At 41.1% G+C, this 24776-nt stretch overlaps 1 long non-coding RNA gene across 1 annotated transcript; it reads right to left on the reverse strand.

The window, feature by feature from the left end:
- Positions 1-6969: 6969 nt before the first annotated feature.
- Positions 6970-24734, reverse strand: LOC120716090. The gene is made up of 8 exons (XR_005691801.1): positions 24115-24734; positions 23288-23611; positions 23125-23190; positions 22734-22818; positions 14812-14917; positions 7493-7598; positions 7285-7340; positions 6970-7040 (listed from the first exon to the last, which is right to left on the reverse strand). It is a non-coding gene; the product is annotated as an uncharacterized LOC120716090 (long non-coding RNA).
- Positions 24735-24776: the final 42 nt, after the last annotated feature.

The following is a 24776-nucleotide window of genomic DNA, read 5'->3' on the forward strand; positions in this document are numbered from 1 at the left end:
GGCGCTTAATTTGAGAAAAGACTAAGGATTTTTTCAGGATTTCCCCTGTTATCGAATATAAGGTTTTGGGAATAGAGGGGGTACCTAACAAGTTATTCTAGGGTTTTAGAGAAAACGCGGAGGGTTTTTTATGGAATTTTCCCTGCTTATGTTTCTAAGGATTAGGTTAAGGGGGCTGCGGGGATCGCGAGAGTTTTTTGGCGTTGGAAAGGGAGGGGGGATGAGTGAGTGAGTCTGCATCTTAAGGATAAAGGACACTCTTTCGAGGATGCCAATGTTCACATTTTGGACAGAGAGGACAGATGGTTTGAAAGAGGAGTGAAAGAAGCCATCTATGTCCACTGTGAGCGACCATCTTTGAACAGAGGCGGGGGTTTACGACACCAACTCTCTGCCATCTATAATCCAGTTTTGAGATCCCTTCCCAGACACCTTAACACCCACTCACATCCTGGGCCATCTGATCTCAGGAATTCGCATGATAAGGTGGGGCCAGGTTTCACAATGAACTCACCCGAAACTCTGGCTGATTGGGGCCCACACCCAGTTTCACACCTTGGCTCAGGCGATTAGAGGATCATCAGGGGGTCCTTTTGTCCCTCTGTGGGTGGTCACTCCCACTAGGCTTATATCTGGGACTCTCCACCATTTGACCTTAGAACTGAAGAAGCTTCTCGGATGAGAGGTGAAACGTCTTCAAGTAACTTAAAGAAGTCCAGACTCTTTTCTTTGCAAGCTCCTTTGACTACGATGACCTGGATGACTGAGAACCTTCACAGACATAGTGAGTGCTTATCAGTGTAAGTGTGTGTGTGTGTGTGTGTGTGTGTGTGTGTGTGTGTGCGTGTCCATAGTTTAGCTGAGACAGTGTCCTTCGGCCTATCAGGCTAAGTAAACAGTCCTCCAGCCAATCCAGGTGTCCTTGCATGGGACGGGAAGAATAGCTGTAACACAGTCGTTATCAGGGAGTGATTGTTCGGCTCCAGCCTTGGGCCTGCAGCTAGCGCCGTTATGGGGGTCCGCAATCTCAATGTTTTGTTAATTTTCATGCGAGCAGCCCAGGAGAATTTTCAGGCTGCTCTTTAACACTCCGACACTGGCCTCTCGATCTCCCGTTGGAGAGCCGCGAGCCTCCCCATGATGGTATCAAACTTCTGTTCCATGGTGTTGTCATTCTTTTGATTCTGAGACCTCACAGCTGCAGTGATCCGTTCCGTAATGTCTTCCAACTGTCGCTCAAGGGTCCCATTTTGAGCAGGCCTCTCTCTGATGTTTCCCCTCATACGCTCAATGTTGTTACTTTGAGCCTTCACAGCAGCTGTAAGCGTCTCCAAGGTGTTGACCATATTACGTTCGTTGTGAGAGGTCGCGCCTCGTCCCATCGCTTCAATTCCAGCGGGCAGCCTTGGGGGGGGTTTGAACAGCCGGTTCCGCTCTCTTATTTCTCCGATAAACCAGGGCCAAGCCAACTCCGATATGCACGAACCCTGTTATTACGGTTCCGAATAGATGGATATCTTCAGCGTCCTCGATCGACAGTCCCGCCAGACACATGACCCTCCAGTTCTGCCACCCGTCCATCGTGCAGGGAAAGTCCCTCCAGGGCACTCAGGCTCTCCCGAGCCCAGACTTGTCGTTGAGAAAAGGGTGTCAATAGCATTCAGAGACCAGTTGATCAAATCCATAATTCTCTTTTAGGTTTTAGAGAATGACCGTGTGAGTCTATTCCAGGGAAAGTAATGCACACGAGACAAGACAAGGACATAGAGGCTAAGCAGGGAAGATAAGGGGAAGGAGGAGAGGAGAAAAGTGCGACCGCCTTCGCTGAGAGCCAGAGAGAAGAGAATTAGTTTTTATTAGAATTCCTGCTTTTTCCATATCCTTTCATATCACTGGCTTAAATCCCTTCTGTTACTTCCTTAGATAAGGGGTATTGTGGTTTAATGGGCCTGTGGGATGAAACAGTCTGTACTGTTACCGAGTCTGCGTTTTTTATTAATCCCACATTCGACCACAGTGTAGAAGGTAAACTTTTAAGTGCTGGTTCCTCTTCCAGCGAGAAAATTTCTCATTCTTGTGTGCTGTGGTGCAGATGAGTGTTGGGTGTAGTTCTTATCACCCAGCCAAGTGTGTATCTCATGCACCCTATTCTTTTACCCTGTGCCCAACCCTCTTCTTCTGTAGGTATATATTTAGCATTTTCTACCTTTTGCAGGATGTTACCTAATTGATACCATTGAGTACCTGCTGTTTTTGCAACTGACACATGGGGTTTTGTGATCCTTTTTATTTATTTATTTATTTTTTTTACTCTGTCTGGTTCACTGAGCATACTGCATTTCCGCATTTTGTGACATAAGTGTTGCAGAGTCAGATATGGGCTTTTTAGGCTGTGTACCAGTTTATCATACAGAGGGTCTGGGCCTGGGGTTTGTTTATAGCGCAGGGTGTTGTGATACTCAGTTGGCTTCATTTTTTCGGCACTTGCGGGGAGATGTTTTTCAGATGCTTCTTTGAGCTGTGTAAGCGGTGGCAAATCTAATGACCAGTAGTAGTTTGGCTCTCCTTTTCCTTCCCTCTGATAGGGGTCTCCCTCTACTAACATTATTTCCGCTGTCATACCTGTTTCTGTGGGGATGACTCCTATCCCTAGTTTTGTCATTGCATCTCTTCCTAGTGAGTTTACTGGGCAGGTTGGGTCTATTATACATGGCATGTAACAGGAGCGTTGACTAGGTTTGTGCAAAAATGTCAGTGGCTTTGTTAGTGGCTGGGTTTTTACGTGCCCTGACGCTGTTTTCACCATTACTACTTCTCTAGAAAAGGTTGTGCGTGGGGGCTCTGCCTTAAGTACTGTTTTACAAGGTCCTGTGTCACACAACACCTCCAGCTTTTTGCCATTTACATAGACTGTAAGTGTTGGCTTTCCGTCCAGTAAACTTATTAGCTGATGAACGTTGTATACTTCAGCTTCATCCTGTTCTAAATTGTTTTCTTTGTTTGTTAATGCTTTTACTTTTTCATCTATGTGGCTCTCCCTGTCAGCTGTCTGGGTGGTTGCAGTCACAGTGGTTGCAGCTAGTCATTCTGTGTCGGGCATTCTGTGTCCTACAATGGCGTGCAAAGTGACCTTCTTTCCCACACCTCCAGCATGCAGTACTAGAGTCACCATCTGCGGTGTATGTGCCTCTCTGTCTCCCTCTGCCTCTTGCTCCTCCTCTATACATTCCTCTTCTCTTCCTCTCCTTTGAACTCTGAAACCTCCCCTGTAGCCTCCACTCCCACTAAAAGCTGTAAAAGTAGTGTCAGTGTCTAGGGCAAAAACTGAGGCCTTCTCTTTGTTTTTCACTACTGTTTGTGCGTGATTAGCATATTGGAGCGCCTCATCTACTGTGCCTGTATCTTGTGTTACCCAATATTTTTCTACATGAGGCCTAATGCGTGGTAGCAATCCTTTAATAAAAGCACTTTTAAATTGTTGCTGATATGGTGATTGTGGGTCATCAGCATAATTTAGACCTGAGTTCATGTGGGTTTTCTGTGTCACTCTGTTTAACTTGCCCTATCTTACCATAGTTGGCTCTTGGCGCTAGTTGTTGACGGGCCCTATCAAACACAGGTATTAACGCTGCTTGGAGGTCAACATGACCTGGGGGAAATGCTCTACCATCTGGTTGGGAGCCGGTAAAGTCTCCCCTAATTCTTCCCCAGGAGAGCCCTTGGCAGCCCCGGAATAGCTGCATTACCTCGTGACTGTTTAGATGCCACTGGGTAATTACTTCACACACGGCAGCTTGCCATGATTCGTACCCTTCTTGTATTGATGGAATGCCTTTTATTACATTTTGTCTGTCTTTATGTGTCCATGGGCAGTACACAAAAATTGTGGGTCTGTTATCCCTGCCTCCTCCCTGACTCATCACCTAGGAGTGTGCCATATCTGGGGTTTGCTACTTCAACTAATGGACATGTCAGTGTGGATGGTGGTGGGTCTGGGTGTGAACCACGATCGTCGCACTCTTCTTCAGAGCCATAATCAGATCTTCCTGGATGAAAATCTGTTTCATGCTTGGCTAACATTGTTTGTGCAACCTCATATGCATTGGCAAATTTAATTTTCATTGCTCTTGTCGTCATGGGAGATCGTTTGAAACTAGATTTTTGTTTAATGCTGGTTGTCTTTTCTGCAGCTAGTGTGGAAGGTTTAACGTAGGGATTTAAAAGAGTTATGTGGGTCTGTCAGTGGAGGTCTTTGTTCAGCACGTGCCTGCTTTGTAGTTTCATCATCAGGGGTTATTAAAGCTGCTGCTAATTGTTTTTTCTTTTCAGTTTCATTTTCCCATGCTTGTAAAGTGTAAAAGTAAAGTATAAAGTGTGTAAAGTGTGCGTGTTAGTCCCCATAGGGAAATAGTTCCTCTGCATTTAACCCATTCACCCAGTGAAGCAGTGGGCAGCCACCAATGCAGCGCCCGGGGAGCAGTGTGTAGGGACGGTACCTTGCTCAGGGGTACCTCAGAGTAGCCGTTCAGTGGAGTCTAACCCCCGACCTTCCGATCATGGGGCCACCACTCTACCTACTGAGCTATCCCTGCCCCGAAAAGCCTATACTCTTGTTTTAATTTTTTCTTTGGGTCTTTTGTTAATGTAATTTCTTGCTTCAGGACAGCTCTCAGCTGGGTAACAGCTGAGGGACTGCATTTCCCTTCCCAGCTGCGGTTTTTAGCTTTTCGTGGATTTCTCCACCTATTTACAATTATTTTACCTGCTCCGGTTTGTTGTTTTTCTAACCATTCCTCATCAGGTGTTAATTTTGCTTGTTTATTCCCCATTTTCAAAGATTATACTGGGCCGTCCCTGTCACACGTGACTTCAGAGTGGTTGCTGATACGGCCTTTGACTTCACCCTAGAGGTGAAACGGTATCAGTTTTGAGATGAAACTCAACTGTTCTCCTTTGTCACCAGTACGTGAGCCTCAAGCAAAGAAAACAAAAGGTAAGTAGTTCAGCAGCGTATTGTGCTGTAAAATCAACTTACTTCCAGACACATACACACATAGACTCAGGTTTTAGAGGTAGCCATAATTACTTCGTAACAAATTGTAAAAGCGCACAAATGTCTAATTCGGTTCCTTTCGGCGAATCCTAACCTACTTTAAACCTTTGCGGCGGTTTTATCCTTGAAAAAATAGTTGCTTCACAAGTCCATCTTCACCTAACTGATAATAACCTTTACGAACAGTTCCAGTCCGGTTTTCGTCCTTTACATAGCACTGAAACTGCTCTTATAAAAATAACAAACGACCTTCTTATAGCAGCTGATTCTGGTCTCCTCTCCATCCTTATCCTTCTTGATCTGAGTGCAGCTTTTGACACCATCTCTCATCCCATTCTCCTTAGCAGATTAGCTTCTATTGGTCTCTCTCACGCTCCACTAGCCTGGTTTAAATCATACCTATCTGACCGCACTCAGTTCATTCAATTAAAATCCTTCACTTCTCAGCTTTCTCCTTTATCCACTGGGGTGCCCCAGGGATCTGTCCTCGGGCCCCTTCTTTTCATCATTTACCTTCTTCCACTCGGACATATTTTTTGTAAATATAATATTCAGTTCCACTGCTACGCCGATGACACCCAGCTCTATCTCTCTACCAAACCTGACTCTACTCTTCCTCCACCCTCCCTCATCCTCTGTCTAGCTGAACTTAATTCTTGGTTCTCCTCCAACTTTCTTAAACTCAACAGCAATAAATCAGAACTTCTTCTGGTTGGCACCAAACGACTGCTATCCAGAATTAACAATTTCTCTCTCACCATCAATAACTCGCTGGTCCCTACCTCTCCTTCTGTGAAAAGCTTGGGTGTCATTCTCGATAGCACATTATCCTTTAACTCGCATATCAATAATATTACACGTGCAGCATATTTCCAACTCCGTAACATTAATCGCCTCCGCCCCTTCCTCACACCTCACGCCACTGCCATTCTCATCCATAATCTTGTTATTTCTAGGATTGACTACTGCAACTCATTATTATTTGGCCTCACACAAAAATCTATCAACAAGCTCCAACGTGTCCAGAACTCTGCTGCCCGTATTATTACTAGGACTTCTTCTACCCACCACATCTCCCCAATCCTGAAGCAACTTCACTGGCTCCCGGTCAAATTTCGCATCCATTTTAAAATAATTCTGTATACATTCAAGGCTATTCATTCTCTCTCTCCACCGTACCTCTCTGACTTATTACAGATGAAGCTCCCATCCCGCTGCCTCAGATCTTCATCTTCTCTTTCTCTCTCTGTTCCCTCTGCTCGTCTGATCACAATGGGAGGGAGGGCCTTTAGTTGCACTGCCCCTCGACTTTGGAATTCCCTACCCCCGGACCTCAGAAATATTAGCTCATTCTCTCTTTTTAAGTCCACCCTTAAAACTCATCTGTTTAAAATTGCCTATTCTTAAATTTCTGTATGTTTTAACTTTTATCTCTATTTTTATCATTGTGTATATTTCCAGTTTTTTATCTGTTGTACAGTGTCCTTGGGTGCTTTGAAAGGCGCTATTTAAATAAAATGTATTATTATTATTATTATTATTTTATATACCAAAATAGTGTTTAAAGAAGAAACCACCAATTGAAATAAAGTAACAAATATACCAGAAACAGGGGGTATAGCGGAAGCTGAACACCAGTAAACCATGAAACAACATATATTGATTCTTTTCCCACAGTACCTATAATGTTAACATGTTAGGAAACAAAAACTAATTGAATAATCCTACAAACTAATTCAAATCAAAGCTGAATTTTAATGTTGTTAACAATACAGAAGCGCACACACAGCAACACAAACATAAAGAACTAATTAATATTATTGGAGACAACGATACAAAACACACACATTTCAAAGCCTCAGAAAAATTACCAGAGAACCTAACTGTCTGACCAGCATGCTTCACAGACAAATTTGTTTTCTTTGCTCTTGCGGGGCTTCTTTGCACAGCCCCTGTGGTACCACCGTGGGCAAATGTCACAGCCAATCTGAATTAGACAAAACAAGGAAACACAAGTATTATGTTAATAGTGTTGTACGAATAAGTATTTAAATAACAATTTTGCAAAATACTCAGATCATAAAGCAGTCCACCATTCATTACAACTACAATAAGTCAGATGATGTATTCACATGGTCTGTGACATTTTTAAAATTATATTTTTGTTTTGTTTTTTTTAATCAGCTTTTTAAGCTGAATGGGCTATGGACATGTAAAACATAAGCATTTACCCATTCCGTGTCACCATCATGGTTCCCACAATAGTGGCATAGGTCAGTCAGGTCATCTTCAACAACAAGAAGCAAATACTTTAATTTTAATAATGAACTCTGTTTGCATGACTACATAATAAGATTATAGCAATAAAAGAACAATGTTAAAAACACGTTCAATGTAACAGTTTGTACTTTACTATTTAATTTATATTTGTAATGATACCTGTATTCTCAAGAAGACATATTGCAATCTGTTGTCTCAGACTTGCAATACTTGAAGCAGAGTTCTCAAACTCTACTGGAACATCTTTTAAGATGCACTCTGCAAACTGTGAATAAAATGTATAACAATGCTGTCATTATTTGAAATAACATTTGCTATTCAAAAAATTGGAATCATATTTATTTCATATATCATAGTAAGTGCTTGTGTTGAACAAGAAAGAGGACACAAATGGAGACACTGGAGGAGACAGAGCAGAGACTAGAACCAAAAGCAAGTGATTTTATTAAGGCAGGTAAACATGAACAGAACGCCAGCAAAGATGGAACAGGAATAACAACTAAATTGGGAAAATAATTATGAAATTATGCTAAATATGAACCAATTTAGACAACTATCACAGCTCCTTCCTGAAACATCCTTGCTGCAGGAAGGAGCGCTTTCGCAGATCATTCATCCCAACAGCAGTTAAACTCTATAACTCCTCAATGACGATGTCATAATTCACTGGACTTTGTGGACATCCATGGTCAAAATTAATGCAAAATGCACCTTCTCTGTTTATGGAGGTGTGCAGGTATATATGTATGCATATGTATATTTAGTGTCTACGTGTGTCTTCATGTACATGTAGATATCTATTACTTCACAGGAACAGTAATGGTAGAATAGTTATGTTAAGCTATATAGTTTGTCTTGGATATTTCCACAAGCACATCCATAAGCACATACTTTGTATGCTACCATTCTATAAAGTGTATTTTCTATTTGTTTGTATTTACTGGTATTTTTGTATTTTCCTTCTGATACATACTTTACCTACTTGAGCTGAGGTAACGCAAAAATTTCACCTTTGTGTAATCAATAAAGTCTTATCCTGTCCTATCCTATGTTATCTTATCTATGATGACTACAATGCGTATTGTGATGAGACGTGGAGGTAAAATACACAGATGACTTGACAGCAAAACAAAGGAAGAAAAAGGTCTGAGATACAGACAGGAGGTGATCATGGAAATTGGAAACATATAGGGACACAGCTAAATGAAATGAAAATTATGACATCACAGTAGAAGAGTAAAATTAAACACTAAGAAGAAAGAAGCACAGGACTGTCAAAGTAAAACAGCAAGCATAACAACATGCCGACATGACACGAACCAACAAGGGAGGCTTGACAACATCAAACACAGACAAGAAATACATGTCATATTAACTACATGACAAGAACTGGCTTACACTATGGGCTATAGATGATAACATTAACCCTTGTATGGTGTTCGGGTCTGTGAGACCCGTTTTCAGTTTTTTTCAAAAGAAAAATTAAACAATTATTTTTTCAACCTGAAATTCATTGGCTTTGGCTTATTTTCTGTGAAGAACATAAATCCGAACTAATTTTCAATGACCTCATACTGTACCTCCCCCCACGCATTTACATTACATACAAGGTGTTCGGGTCCACTGGACCCAGGTCTAATAAAAGTGTTGAAAGTGCAGGTCCTGTGTTCCCACACTCTGTCTTCCTCCTTTCTGGTGCTGCTGATAGTGTTTTCTTCCCCTCCCGCACAAAGTTGCAACATTGTTGAAAATTCAACTATCAACACCGTCTGCTCTTACATTGCCGCACATTTTACCCTCTTTCTTGAGGGATCCAAATTTTATTTTCTCATACCCTGTCCCACCTGCAAATTAGGGGCATAATACTATAAAAAATACTTTGCCAGTGTGGTTCTTTATCACAATTGATCAAGATGGCAAAAGATTATCTGCTGCGAGGGCCATCCAATTGATTTTGGAAGAGAGAGGGGCTTCGGATGATGATGTTGACAAAGAGGTTTCAGAATATTTCACATTTCTGAGTCTGACAGTGACTTTGAAGAAGAGGATGAGGTTGAGCACAAATTAGTAACAAAACAAAGACGAGTACCCCATCAGCAGACAGCTCCAGGACCAGAACAAGCCCACCAGACAGCAAGTGAAGAAATATGGATGTCAATGTTAGATTTGTGTTCTCATGAGTAAATATATTAATTTATTTTATGTTGTGAAAGACGTTTTCTGATTGTCATTTTATTTTGAAAAGGATTTTATTTTGGTGATTATAGATTACTTCACTTCCTGTTGTTCCGAAGCGCGAACTGCTGAAGTAATGTATGGTTTTCCCTCCTGTGTTGCTAACAATTAAAGAAACGGGAAAAGTAATCAACCACCAAGTGTGTGCATTATTAAGAGAACATGGCCGAAGAAGAAGAAAACTCTTCGAGCTCAACAGGTTATGGGCCCAGGCGTGACACAACAGGAGGAAGATGGCAGAGGTTAGTTTTCAACGGAGACGAAAACAGTTACGAACTTTGGGAGACAAAGTTTCTTGGCCACATGCGGATCATTGGCCTAAAGGACACTATTATCAGTCACTAAACCAAGTACAGAGATGATGCGAAACTAACTGTAGTAAAACAAGAGGACAAGAAAGAAGAGCAGACTTTTGTATTTAAAGTCAGTCAAAGACTTCTGCCTACTGACATAAGAGAAGGACTAATGGTGGACTGTGGTGCTACTTCACACATCATTACGGAGAAGAACAAGTTCATAAAGTTTGAGACTTTTGATCCTGGGAAACACTACATGGAGCTCGCTGATGGATGGATCCAGGACAAACAACGTCGCACTCAAGAGGGGAGATGCCAACGTCTCTCTACGGGACATACAAGGACACTGTACCACCATCACACTGAGAGATGCCCTGTTCATCCCATCCTACCCTCAGAGCATATTTTCAGTGAAGGCAGCTACAACCTATGGAGCACAGGTGATCTTCAAGAAGGGACAGAATGAACTGGTGAACAAAGATGGGACAGTCTTCTCCATTGAAGAATACAACAGACTCTACTATTTGAAAACAGTAAACAATGAAACATCATACAATGACATGATGTCCTGTGACACTGTTAATCTGGCTTGTGATGTGAAAACATGGCACGAAATTTTAGGACATTGTAATGTTAGTGATGTGTTAAAGCTACCCGATGTTGTAGATGGCATGAAAATCACAGGCAGTGGCATGTTAGATTGTAATGTGTGCACAGAAGGGAAATTCACTAACAACAGAAACAGACAAAGCGACCCAAAAGCGAGTGAGCCATTACAGTTGGTGCACACTGATCTAGCCGGCCCCATTGAACCAAGTGGCCAAAGTGGTCATAAATACGCTATATTATTTACAGATGATTTTTCAGGGGCAGTGTCAGTTTACTTTCTAAAACAGAAAAGTGACACCACAGAGGCCACAGCAAAGTTTCTAGCTGACTGTGCACCATACGGCAGTGTTAAGTGCATTAGATCGGACAATGGCACCGAGTTCACAAGCAGTTCCTTCCAGTCTCTTTTACGGAAAAAGGGCATAAAGCATGAGACATCTGCGCCATATTCTCCCCATCAGAATGGCACAGCTTAGAGGCAATGGAGAACTCTCTTTGAAATGGGGAGGTGCCTTTTACTAGAAAAAGAGCTGCCAAAAGAATTATGGCCTTACGCCATTCAAAATGCAGCACACACCCGCAACAGATGCTACAGTAACAGGACTAAAAGTACACCATATCAGATGTTGACAGGGAAAAGACCAGATCTCTCAAAACTGTGGATATTTGGGTCAGACTGTTATGCATACACACATAACCACAAGAAACTTGATCCCAGATGTGAAAAAGGAATATTTGTGGGTTATAGTAAAAATAGCCCAGCATACCTGGTTTATAACCCTCACACAGGAAAAGTGTCAAAACACAGACTCGTGAGATTTATCAAGAAGAACACTGTTGAACAACACACAGACTGATGAATATGACACAGAAATTCAGACTTATGAACATGTAGTGCCTTTAAAAGAAAGTACAGAACAACAAAATGAAAATGCAGCAGAGAACAGACCTCCTAGAGAAGAGGAAACCAGCACAAATGAACCAAACCCTGACATAGAAAGAAATGAGGGTGATGAGCAAAACCAAACTGAGCGCTATCCTAACAGAGAAAGGAAACCTCCTAAATATCTAGAGGATTACACATCTAACTGCAAAGATTTAGCAAATGTAACCTCTGCAAGTGTTGATTATTGTTACAGAGCAACCTGTGGAATCCCCCAAACCTATAAAGAGGCGCTGATGTCACCAGAGGCACCAAGGTGGAAACAGGCAATGACAGAAGAAATCAACTCTCTGAAAGAGAATGACACATTCGAACTGACTACTTTACCTACTGGTAGAAATACCATTGGAGGAAAATGGGTCTACGCCCTCAAAGAAAATGAACAAGGACAAATATTCAAAGCCAGGTTTGTAGCAAAAGGTTACAACCAAACACAAGGAATAGATTACCAAGAGACATTTGCACCAACAGCAAACATGACATCTGTGCGAACCCTAATGCAAATAGCAGTCCAGAATGATCTTATTATCCACCAAATGGATGTTAAAACTGCATATTTGCATGCTCCCATTGAGGAAGAAATATACATGGAACAACCAGAAGGTTTTGAGCAAACAGAGTCAGGAGAAAACTTGGTGTACAAATTAAACAAATCCCTTTACGGGTTAAAACAATCAGGTAGAAACTGGTACAAACTCTTGAATGACTACCTTGAACAAAATGACTTTGAAAGAAACCTTTCTGATCACTGTGTATACAGAAAGGACATTGGACATGAAACTCTACTGGTTATCATCTGGGTAGATGACTTGATCATTGCAGCTAGCAATACTAACTTGTTAAACACATTCAAAGAAACAATGAGGTCAAAGTTTAACATGAAAGACCTGGGGAAAATATCCAGTTTTCTTGGGATACAGTTTATACAAAAAGAGAGTGAAATCAGGATGAATCAGAGGTACATTCAAAGAATGTTGGAACGCTTTGGGATGTCTGAATGCAAACCCAGATCCACACCGTGTGAACTAAAAACAGACACTACTACATGTGGAGGAAGTGATGCAAATGAGACTGTTAACTCAAGAGAGTACAGAGAAATAGTGGGCAGTTTGATATATGCCATGACGTGTACGAGACCAGATATAAGCTGGGTTGTTAGCAGACTATCTCAAACACTAGCTCAACTCACGAGAGAGGACTTAGTAACGGCAAAACAAGTCCTCAGATACCTAAAAGGCACAAACGACTTTGAACTGATCTTTAAGAAAAGCAGTGAGGATCTAGATCTAATTGCTTACAGTGACTCTGACTGGGCATCCTCTGTAAAAGACAGACGCAGTACAACAGGCTACTGTTTTGCACTTACTAAAGAGGGACCAGTAATATCTTGGAAAACAAAGAAACAGCCTACAGTGGCACTCTCAACATGTGAAGCTGAATACATTGGTCTTGCAACCACTACTCAGGAAAGCATGTACTTAACCCAACTGTTAAACGGCATGGACAGAAAAAGGTACACATGTACTAAACTGTTTGGGGACAACCAAGGGGCCATTGCGTTGAGTAAAAACCCAGTGAACAGACAGAGGTCAAAGCATATTGATGTGAAATATCACTTCATTCGTGAAGCGGTAAATGAAAGGAAAATCTGCATTGAACACTGTCCATCAGAAGAAATGGCTGCAGACATACTAACAAAACCAGTTACAAGAGTGAGACTCAGAAAGTTTCAAAAATGGTTCTTTGGAAATGCATAAGATGCTATGGGTTAACAGCATGAGAACAAGGGGGGGTGTTAGATTTGTGTTCTCATGAGTAAATATATTAATTTATTTTATGTTGTGAAAGACGTTTTCTGATTGTCATTTTATTTTGAAAAGGATTTTATTTTGGTGATTATAGATTACTTCACTTCCTGTTGTTCCAAAGCGCGAACTGCTGAAGTAATGTATGGTTTTCCCTCCTGTGTTGCTAACAATTAAAGAAACGGGAAAAGTAATCAACCACCAAGTGTGTGCATTATTAAGAGAACATGGCCGAAGAAGAAGAAAACTCTTCGAGCTCAACAGTCAATAACTGGTGAAATTGAATGGTCTTCTTGCCAAGAAATGAGCCACCCTGCAGAGCTGTTACTGTGATAAGCCAGGGCCAACACGGCTGACAGTTACTCATGTGCAGGACATCAAGTCTTCATTTGAGCTTTTCATCCCAGATTCCATCCAGAAAATTATTCTGGATTGCAGTAATCTAGAAGGAAGGTGTGTTTTTGGAGAGAGGTGGAAGGAGATGGACCAAATTTATCTAAGAACCCCAAAGGCCTACTTTGGGGTTCTTATCCTTGCAGGACTTTTCAGGTCCAAAGGGGAATCCACAGAATCCCTGTGGGATGCAGAAACCGGCAAGAACCTTTCTGTGCATCAATGTCTCTGGAAAACTTCCACAAAATTTCCAGGATTATCTGTTTTGATAACCAAGACAACAGACCAGCTCGACGGCAGAGAGACAAGCTAGCTGCCATCAGGACAGTGTGGGATAAGTGTGTGCACCACCTCCCCCTGTTTTACAACCCTGGGACTAATGTCACTATTGATGAGCAGCTGATCCCATTTAGTTGGGAAACATATTGCTTCACGTGTAAATGTGTTGTGTCTTTCCACTCACTCCACTTGATTAGAACTGATTTTTTTTATAACATTTTATAAAAAAAACCAAAAAACAAGAAGCACATTAATTCATAAATGTGATCTAACAAAGGTAAAGGGAAAAAATTAACCATGTTTGCTGTTCATATGGCTTGTAATTGGGATGAAGTAAACATCTGTTGAGTAATTTAATATAAAATTATTTGATAGTGTTAACAATCTGTAAGATTGTTGTTACTTACAGATAGGCTGGGCTGAGCATTTGTGGAACTAATGGTCTACTGAGATTTTCACACAAACATCTCACAACAGAATGGTTGCAAAAACACAATTAATTTAGTGAGTGGCAGTTCTCTGGGACAAATTGTCTAGCTGATACATACCAGAGAATGCATTGACTGCTACAGCTGGTAGGGGGGGACTACATAAACCCAACATAACTGACCATTTACAACCAGGGCTGGCAATAGAGCATCATGCACCAAGAATTGAGGAAGTTCAAAAGGAAATTTGAAGTCCATGGACTGTTACATACTCAGAACATAAAATATTGAAAGCTGAAATCTTATAAACGTTTACTCTTACACCATGTAAGTAGTTATGAAGTTAACCTCATTGCCATTAACATAAGGAAATTAATGTAAGCAATTGTGAAAAATATGTATATTTGATCATGTAATTTATCATAATTTGCTGCAGATTCTGCATGCCTTTTATTCATTATGTTTATTTCAGTCATGGTCTTACACATACCTTCAATACGTAGGCACCACATGAAGTTGCATACTGTTGAATAGGATGAGGCAGTGTGTCACATGCCCATCTTGATGCATTAAGCCCTCTGTGTCTCATGAAAAACCTGAAAGACATATGTAGTAAGGATTAATAAGTTGTTCTGTATAAACGATTTGCGTGCTAAACCTAGACATGTAAGGTGCGTGTGGGGTGCTGGTACAAGCCAGGGGAAGGACATCCAGCGGACATCTTGGCCAAATTAGAAAAACAAAACACCAGTGTTGTTGACCAGGGGTCCGTTCTTCGTACCTCGCTTACTACATCCAAGATCAAATCATCGCGCCAACTTTGAGCTCGCTATTCCGGTTCTCCGAACACACCTGTTGTTGACGATTAGTATAGCTGGATGAAGTAATGTGAGATCACTGGGTGGCTTAACAGGGGCTACGCATCGATAGTAGAAACATTGATCGGCGAAAATGTCGAAGGAGCGCGCTCGGTATTTTTCGGCAGCAGAGCAAGAACTCTTGAGTGAGGGATTTCAGGAGTTTCAGAGTTTAATTAAAACGCAAGGGAACACTGCAAAGGCTGCAAAAGCAAGGAGAGAGGGCTGGCAGAAAGTTGCTGACAAATTAAACTCGTAAGTAATTTAATAATAATAATAATAATGGATTGGATTTATATAGCGCTTTCCAAGGCACCCAAAGCGCTTTACAATGCCACTATTCATTCACTCTCACATTCACACACTGGTGGAGGTAAGCTACAGTTGTAGCCACAGCTGCCCTGGGGGAGACTGACAGAAGCGAGGCTACCATATCGCGCCATCGGCCCCTCTGGCCAACACCAGTAGGCAGTAGGGTAAATTTATTATATTACATTATATCCTCTTTCACATTAGAGCCACAACAGGACCCACTAGAACATGGGAACAAGTAAAAGTGAAATATAAGAATATTCTACAGAATGGTAATATTTATCACTTATATTGCTTTTAGTCTCTTGAAAAGAGACCCTGAAATAATCTGTTTGTTTGTTTATAACAGCAACCAAGAAAAGGGCAGAGCAAAAAAAAAGACAGGTGGTGGTCCTGCACCCCTCGTCAACAAGTTGGTTAAGTAAATAATACTCTCACGGGAAAATCGATAACTCTATGAGCACACTGTCGCGCTGAGCTAAAGGATCCTGTCTATCCCGCAATATACGCTGAATTCTGGAAACTCTCCTTATCAATCTTGCACCTTCCGCAATGGGCAATGGGTGGCTCACGTATACGGACAGGACATGGCTGCGACAGACTTCCCAAATCCACCTTCGCTTTTATAGCCGTGGTCTCTCATCTTGATTACACGAAGTAATTTACTATTACTACTCTAAAATATGAATTACATCTGAAATAATCAAATACATGAAATAGAATGATTGATAGTACATTTCCCTTTTTTTTTTTTTTTTTTTTTTTTTTTAGAAAATGACCTGTATGTATCTGTATGAAATCAATAAAAGGATCAAGTACTGCATTATCTTTAGTTACATTGATAATATTTATTTATGGAAACACAGTGGTAAAATATCGCTGTTGCTTTCGTATACATGAAGCGGACATACCTGAGTGGCCGCGATCTAATCCTGTTTACATAAAGTAAGCCTGCTCCCAAGCAGGTTTACGCTTACGGATCTGTTGCTATGACAGCAAGTCCCGGATGAGCTTCGGAGAACTGAACGATCCAAGATCACGCGAAATCGTCAACAATCAAATCCAGCTAACTTACTTAGCGAGGTACGAAGAACAGACCCCAGAAGGTGGAAACTGTGCTACAGTTGGGTAAACAAGGCACAAGAACTTACCTACCTACATAAACAGTCATACAGCGGGATACACAGAGGACAGCTACACAGGAGGAAATTAATAAATAATCTGGGAACCAAACATAATCCAACAACCCCAAAATATGACACTTTTCTCTATAGAATAAACTCAGGGTTACAAAGTGAGCTTTGAACATAAGCCATAATACAAAATCACAGGGACACAAGACAACTCAAAACACGTGGTCGATAGACCCAGGATCCCAACAAACTGTGTTTTTTATAGTTACCTTATCCTCAGCGCTCCGTGTGTCTGTGGCCTAGACACAGCTGAAGCCTGATTACAGCGTCTGGGCACCGAGCAGCCTCAATAGCCTAGAAAGGTGCTAACCGCTAGGCTAACTAGCAACAAGATGCCTTCCCTCTCCACAGATGACTACCACAGCCTCCTGCAGAAGATTGCAGCACTGGAGACAAAAATTCATCACTTAGAAGTAAACGTGGAGGTAAATGGACTGTGTGGAAATGAAACAACCTTGCCTTTGACTCAAAACAATGGCGATGAGCAAGCTAGCACACAGCTAAGGAGCACAGATAACATGACCAAGAAAGTAGACTTTGTGCACTATTATAAATTCTCAAGCGATAATCCCCCCTTGGACTGTCTTGGTGCAAAACCAAGACATAAATCATGTCTCCTGGAAGGGGGAGGACGTATCACAGGCAGGGCACAGCGAGCTGAAATCTCTGAAACCGACTGGCCTTCACTTCCTACGAGACAGAGAAGCTCTTCTACCCCTGTATACGAGAGGAAACAGGACTGGACAACCGTGAATAGGAAGGTTAACAACAAACCTTCAAAACAACTGAATGTGAAACTGCAGAACAGATTTGCTCCACTATCAAAGGACCCTGGATCTATATCGGACAACCATCCATCTAAAAGTAGCGAAGTAAGGCCTGAAAATCCACGGGGAAAGCTAAAGGCTAGGCCTGAAACGCTGATTGTGGGTGACTCTGCCGTAAAGGATGTACAAAGCATGTGCGGTAAGAACACTAAAGTCCTCTGCTTTCCTAACGATATGGTCAACATCCTGAAGGAGAGAATTCTTCAAATTGCAGATGAATATCCAACTGTGACAAACATTGTCCTGCATACAGGGTCAAACGATGTGTCCAAACAACAATCGGAGGTTCTGAAACGGGACTTTATTGGATTATTAAACACTGTAAACTCTCTGAATGCAGCTGTATTCATCAGTGGACCTGTACCGCCGGTCAGAGGAGGAGACGAGAGATTCAGCAGGTTGTTTACACTGAATAAATGGCTTATATCAGCATGTGCTGACCACTCAGTGCATTTTATCAACAACTTTAATATTTTTTGGGAACGCAGGCATCTGTTTAAAGCAAATGGATTTAATTTTAAAAAGTCAGGGGTGAAACTGTTCACCTCCAACTTGTTTTATTCCATACGTCATCCATCTGTGCTTGGTGCCAAGGCTGAGATAAACGAGGAGTTATATCATAAAGAGGAACAAACAGTACTCCAAGAACAGACAAAGCCCAGCAGAAACCTTGAGGAGGAGCTCCATCTGCCCCCACCCGGGAAGAGCCTCAGAAAGGAGAGACATCTGAGGCAAGAAGAGGGGTCCCTATTTGCCTCCAACTCTCTCAACAACACCAACGACCAGGATCTTCCCCAGTCCCCCAAACCCCTGACAGGCCATCACCCTCCTCCCCCTCCCTTTCTCCCTCCTCCCCACACCTGAAATTCACTGAAGAGATGATGGAGCGGGTCAATGCTGGGCTCAGATCTACCCCCCGGCCCAATCCCTCTTTGTCCCCCATAAACCCCCCACCAAAGCAGCCAAAGGTTCGCCACCGAGCCCCACCCTCAACAGAGCAATCGAAGTCACATTGCCCAGCCTCGCCCCCCTTAGTTCCTCCTTACCACCTTCATGCTTTGTCTCCGCAGTCTGTGTGATGTGTGGAGGGTCCGGGCTGCGAGGATTATGGCAGTGGTGACTTTTCCCAGGAGAAGCTGGGACCCTGTTTACTAGAAGGTTTTAAAATCTCTGTACTTTTAGGTGACAGAAGGAGACATGTGGCCTGGTCAAAACACAGAGAGCTGCACTCTAAAAGATCTTTAAATATAGTAAACATACCTTGTGTGCCACAGACTGCTCCCAAACACGAGGGGACAAGTAATGCCTCTAAAACACTTAAGTTGGCTTTATTAAACGTTAGATCTTTAGCTGGGAAAACATTTTTAATTAATGATTTAATCACTGAGCACAGCCTTGATTTTATGTTTTTAACTGAAACTTGGTTGGACCAAAGTAACAGTGGAGCTGTTCTCATCGAGACGACCCCTCCTAACTACAGTTTTATCAGTGAGGCCAGGGTGAGCAGGAGAGGAGGAGGGGTTGCTGTTTTATTTAATGAATCATTTCAATGTAAGCAGCTATCTCCTGGAAGTTTTCAGTCTTTTGAATATGTGGCTTTACAGCTGAAGGCCCCATCCAAAGTTGTGTTTCTTAATGTTTACAGGCCTCCCAAATACTGCACAGACTTTTTTAATGGCCTCAGTGAACTGCTGTCTGTGATCTGTGTTGATTTCGACTGTGTAATTATTGTTGGGGATTTTAACATCCATGTGGACAACCCTCAGGACAAAGGGACTAAAGACCTGAGTAACACTCTGGGCAACTTTGGGCTGACTCAGCATGTAATAGAGGACACACTCTTGACCTACTGATCTCCAAGAGCCTGAGCATTTCAAACATTACTGTGTCTGATGTGGGCTTATCTGATCATTACTGTGTTTTCTTTGAAAGTAAAATCTCAGCCCACACAAATATATCAACAGCAGTGATCACAAAACAGTGTATAACTGAAGACAGTAGTGAGATCTTTAACCAGGTCTTCCCATTAACACCTGACCTGTCCAAAGGTTCAGTCAATGAGCTCGTCAATAGCTTTAATGCAAAAATGTTAAATGTAATGGATACTATTGCCCCCATTAAGGTGAAGGTTATCTCTGGAAGGAAAAAGTCTCCATGGAGAAACTCCACACTAGTGAAAAATGAAAAAAGAGAGTGTAGGAAAGCTGAGCGCAGATGGAGAAAAACAAACCTCCAGGTTCATTATGACATCTATAAAGACAAACTTCACAATTATAATTTACAACTGAGGAGTGCAAGAAGGTCCTACTTCTCTGACATCATCACTAAAAACAGCCATAATGCTCGGGTCTTATTTTCTACAGTTGACAGGCTAACAAACCCTCCTGTGCCAGTGGCAGCTGAACTTCATTCAACCATGGCCTGCAATGACTTTGCCAAATTCTTCACAGACAAAATCCAAAAGATTAGACAAGCAGTTGGTACATCAACAGCAGATCCAGGATATGTACTGTGTCCACCGAAAAACAGTTTAAACACCATCAAACAGTTTCACCCGATTAACAGCAAAGACCTGGAGGACATCTTAGGTCAACTGAACTCCTCCTCTTGCTGTTTAGATGTCCTGCCAACAAGTTTTTTCAAAAAGGTCTCAAAGACTTTAGAGTCAGACCTGTTACAGATCGTCAACTTTTCCTTAATGTCAGGTGTGTTTCCAGAACCACTAAAAACTGCTGTAATCAAACCTATACTGAAAAGGACAATCTTGACAAGACACAAATGAAAAACTACAGGCCGATCTCAAATCTCCCATTTTTAAGTAAGATCATTGAAAAAGCAGTTTCTCAACAGCTCAATTACTTCTTAAAACAGAATAACTGCTACGATGCCTTCCAGTCAGGTTTTAGACAGAACCACAGCACTGAAACCGCTCTGACAAAAGTGTTTAATGACATATGTCTGAACACAGACAGTGGAAAAATGTCAGTCCTAGTTTTACTGGATCTCAGTGCAGCATTTGATACAGTTGACCACAACATATTACTCAAACGACTGGAGAACTGGGCAGGTCTTTCAGGAACTGTACTAAACTGGTTCAAAACATACTTAGAAAACAGGAAATACTTTGTATCAATAGGTAACTTCACATCCGAGCAGACAAGTATCACATGTGGAGTTCCCCAAGGTTCCATCTTGGGACCCCCTCTGTTTAACATTTACATGCTCCCACTGGCACAGATTATAAAGAACAACAAAATAAACTATCACAGCTATGCAGATGACACACAAATATATATCACAATGTCACCAGGAGACCGAGGCCCTGTACAGGCTCTTGGTAAATGCATTGAGGAAATTAATAACTGGTTGTGCCACAATTTTCTCCAACTAAACAAAAACAAAACTGAAGTAATAGTCTTTGGCGCCAAAGAAAAACGATTACAGGTCACCAGAGAACTTCAATCTATACATCTAAAAACCACAAACCAGGCGAGAAATTTGGGTGTAGTGATGGATGCAGACCTAAACTTAGAAAAACACATTAAGACAATAACAAAATCAGCTTACTATCACCTCAAGAATATTTCAAGGATAAAAGATCTGATGTCTCAACAGGACCTGGAAAAACTAGTCCATGCATTCATTTTTAGTAGGCTTGATTACTAGCATCTTTAAAAGTCTACCTAAAAAATCAGTCAGACAACTACAGCTCATTCAGAACTCTGCTGCTCGAGTCCTCACTAAGACCAAAAACGTGGACCACATCAGTCCAGCTCTGAGGTCTTTACACTGGCTGCCTGTCCGTCAGAGGATAGACTTTAAAGTTCTGATGCTGGCCTATAAAGCTCTGAATGGTTTAGGACCAAAATACATCAGTGACCTCCTGACCCAGTATGTACCTTCCAGATCCCTCAGGTCATCTGGATCCGGTCTTTTATCAGTTCCCAGAGTCAGAACCAGACACGGAGAAGCTGCATTCAGCTTTTATGCTCCTTATATCTGGAACAAACTCCCAGAAAGCCTCAGATCAGCTGAAACACTCAGTTTATTTAAATCCAGGTTGAAGACTCACCTATTCTCAGCTGCATTTGAATAAAGCACCAAATCCACACTTTTAAGCTTAAATTTCAAAACTTACACTAACTACTGATCTTATCTATTTCTGATTTTATCTGTTTTGATTTTATATACTGTTTTGTTTGTTTGTTTGTTTGTTTGTTTGTTTGTTTGTTTGTTAAGTGGGTTTAGAGCTCTGGGTAGCTCCCCAGCTGGGTCTAGACTGGGTCTAGAGAGTATTTTAAATTCAGGGAATTTAAAATAGAAAGTAGCTCGTCCACAGAAGGACTGGTAGCTCCCCTTACGATAAGGGTTCAGATCGCGCGAACAGGTGTGAAATGTGTGTGTTTAGTTAGTTTGTTTGTTTGCTTGTTTTAATCAATTTTAAATCATGCTTTTTATTTGTTTTTGTTTCTAATGTCTCTGTAAAGCACTTTGAATCACCTTGTTGTTGAATTGTGCTATACAAATAAATTTGCCTTGCCTTTTTGATTAAATGAGGCATAACCTACAAATGTAATTACATGAGTCATTTTAAAATACTGTATACACAGAAGGTGCAGTGCTCCGAAAAATAAAAAGTTGAGTTTTCTAATTAAGAGATTTGTGATATTTCAACAAGACTGTTGAATACAATAAAGTAATATGCTTGGAATTCATACTTTTTAAAATATATTTTAAAACATGATTGTCTTTGAGCGTATAACTTCTACATCAAAGACTTAAAAATAAACGGAATGTGTCAGCTTGTGTATATTTGGCAACATCCAGCAGCTCCGAAATGTGAGATGAGGATGCATTAGACCACAGGTGTCGAACTCCACGCCCCAATTGCTGGTGTCCTGCAGGTTTTAGATGTGTCCTTGATCCAACACAGCTGATTTAAATGGCTAAATGACCTCCTCAACATGTCTTGAAGTTCTCCAGAAGCCTGGTAATGAACTAATCATTTGATTCTGGTGTGTTGACCCAGGGTATTATCTAAAACCTACAGGACACCGGCCCTCGAGGCCTGGAGTTCGACACCCCTGCATTAGACAGATTATTTTAAAGATCATTACAACTACTACAATTTTAAGGTAACTTATAATGTCACTTTCTGAGTTTTAAATGTTTTTCTTCTACTGGATTTACATTGTGTTAACATATATGCAGAGACAAATTTACCTTGAAATGTCCCGGCATTGTTTGACTCTCCTTTTGCTTTCACCAAGTGAAAGGGGGCCCTTCTCCTTTCTCCAGGTTTGATCACCTAAATGTTGAAGCACTAGAGTTACAAATAAATAAAATTGACGATGTACTTGTGTCTTGCAAGGCACACTGAATGCACTACTTAATCTATGCTTGAACATAAGATCAAGATGGGTGAGAAATTAATTTTAAAAAGACACACAATGTCTTAGTAATATGCTCTTCTACATTGTGTCTTGTCTTAATTGCAAATGATTCTCCAATTGTCCAATTTGGAGAATGTTTTAAAATGTATTTATATTGTTCCTTTAATTGGTCACCCAGTAGTCTATACGCAAATGACCATGAAGTATGAAAAAATTATTACCACCAGCATCCAGTGATGACCTTCATTGACAACTCGCAAAATATACTTGTAGAAGACTGGGTCAATCTGTAACACATTAAAAAAACAAGTTAGACCCACCTCACTGATAATACGTATTGCAAAGCTTTTAAGGACAACTTAATGACAGAATATTGTTTAATACCTTAATTTTTGGCTTATTCCGCTTCCATACCGTGGTTGGTTGAATTTGTTTACCACGACAGTCAGATAAGCATTAATAACCTGGAATTACAACAAGAGATTCACAATAATTGATTTAAATACATTAAATAAAGTTAGTTATGCAACCAACTTTTTTTGTTGGAAACAGTAAGCATAAAAACAAAAAGAAAGAAATGTCACTTTACCTCACTTTCTAATTCCCTTTGGGGAGCTGTATTGTTAATGTCATCAAAGAATATCTTGTATGGTCCGATTTTTGACAGGAGGACATACGTCTTATTTCCCTCCCAAGCATCTGTCACATCTATGAAATGTTTACAAAAAATAATGTTGTATTTGGATGGACCTTAGAACAACCCCCCCCCCCCCCCCCAAAAAAAAACAACAACAACAACTCTAAATTGTTGGAAAATAATTTAGCTGAATATTTTTAGACATGATAAGAAGATAATATTAGATCAGTTTTAGTGTTCCTTAGGTTATTACATGTCAGTTTGCACATTAAGTTAAATATTTTATGAATATTTCAGAATGCTTTGTGATTTAGACTAATGCAAAAGTTACAGTGACAGTATTACCTAACTGCACATTAGTGTTCCAGGTTTAAGGAACACCTCCTCAAGGCTATTCAGCTGTATGTTACTGTTCATCAACCTTGTTTTACGACTAAAAGATAGACAGAACTTTTGAATACATGAGCCCACAACTCGTAAACATTCTGCATCAACAGTTAAAGACTACGTAGTCAGTAAATGCTATTCCAAAAATGCCAATAATTTTAGCACTTCTTAAAATGAGTAAACATACTCTTGATGATCGAGGGGTCTACTGTAGATTTTACAGAGGCAGTGGAGGCATGCATCATGCCGAGAGCGGCACTGGACAATGCATTGGTGTAGACGTGGTGGTGGATGGTTCAGAGGCGGACGTGGTGGTGGATGGTTCAGAGGCGGACGTGGTGGTGGATGGTTCACAGGCTGATGTGGTGGTGGTTGGGGGCCCGACTGTGGATGTGGTAGTGGTGGATGGCTCAGAAGAAGAAGCATTAGACAACTTATGTGGAATTCTTGGCTGTTCCTCTGTGAACACCATTAAATGATCAATGTTAATTTTTGGTATTGTCACACCTTTGCTGTCCAAAAGATCCACACTTTTTCCTGCTATAGCAGCAATTGTGTAGGGGCTGAGGTAATTGCGATCTAACTTGCCCCCTTTCCTCTGCTGGCTCCTTGTGTTCATCCTCCACACTTTCATGCCGACTGTAAAACTCGGACTAGGTCTGCCTTTATTTTTGTTTTGATATTTTGACTGTGTTTTTTTGCTATTGGAAATAGCAGTCTGAAGGACTTCATCCAGCTTAAGAATTTCTTCTGTTGCCTCTTCAACAGACAAAATGTCCTCCACACTGCTGTCCACCTGTAAGATGTAGAAAAGGGATGTGTTATTATATGAAAATCAAAAAAAAAAAA

This window comes from Simochromis diagramma, unplaced genomic scaffold (genome assembly GCF_900408965.1).
Source record: "Simochromis diagramma unplaced genomic scaffold, fSimDia1.1 OVJJ01000583.1, whole genome shotgun sequence".
NCBI lineage: Eukaryota > Metazoa > Chordata > Actinopteri > Cichliformes > Cichlidae > Simochromis > Simochromis diagramma.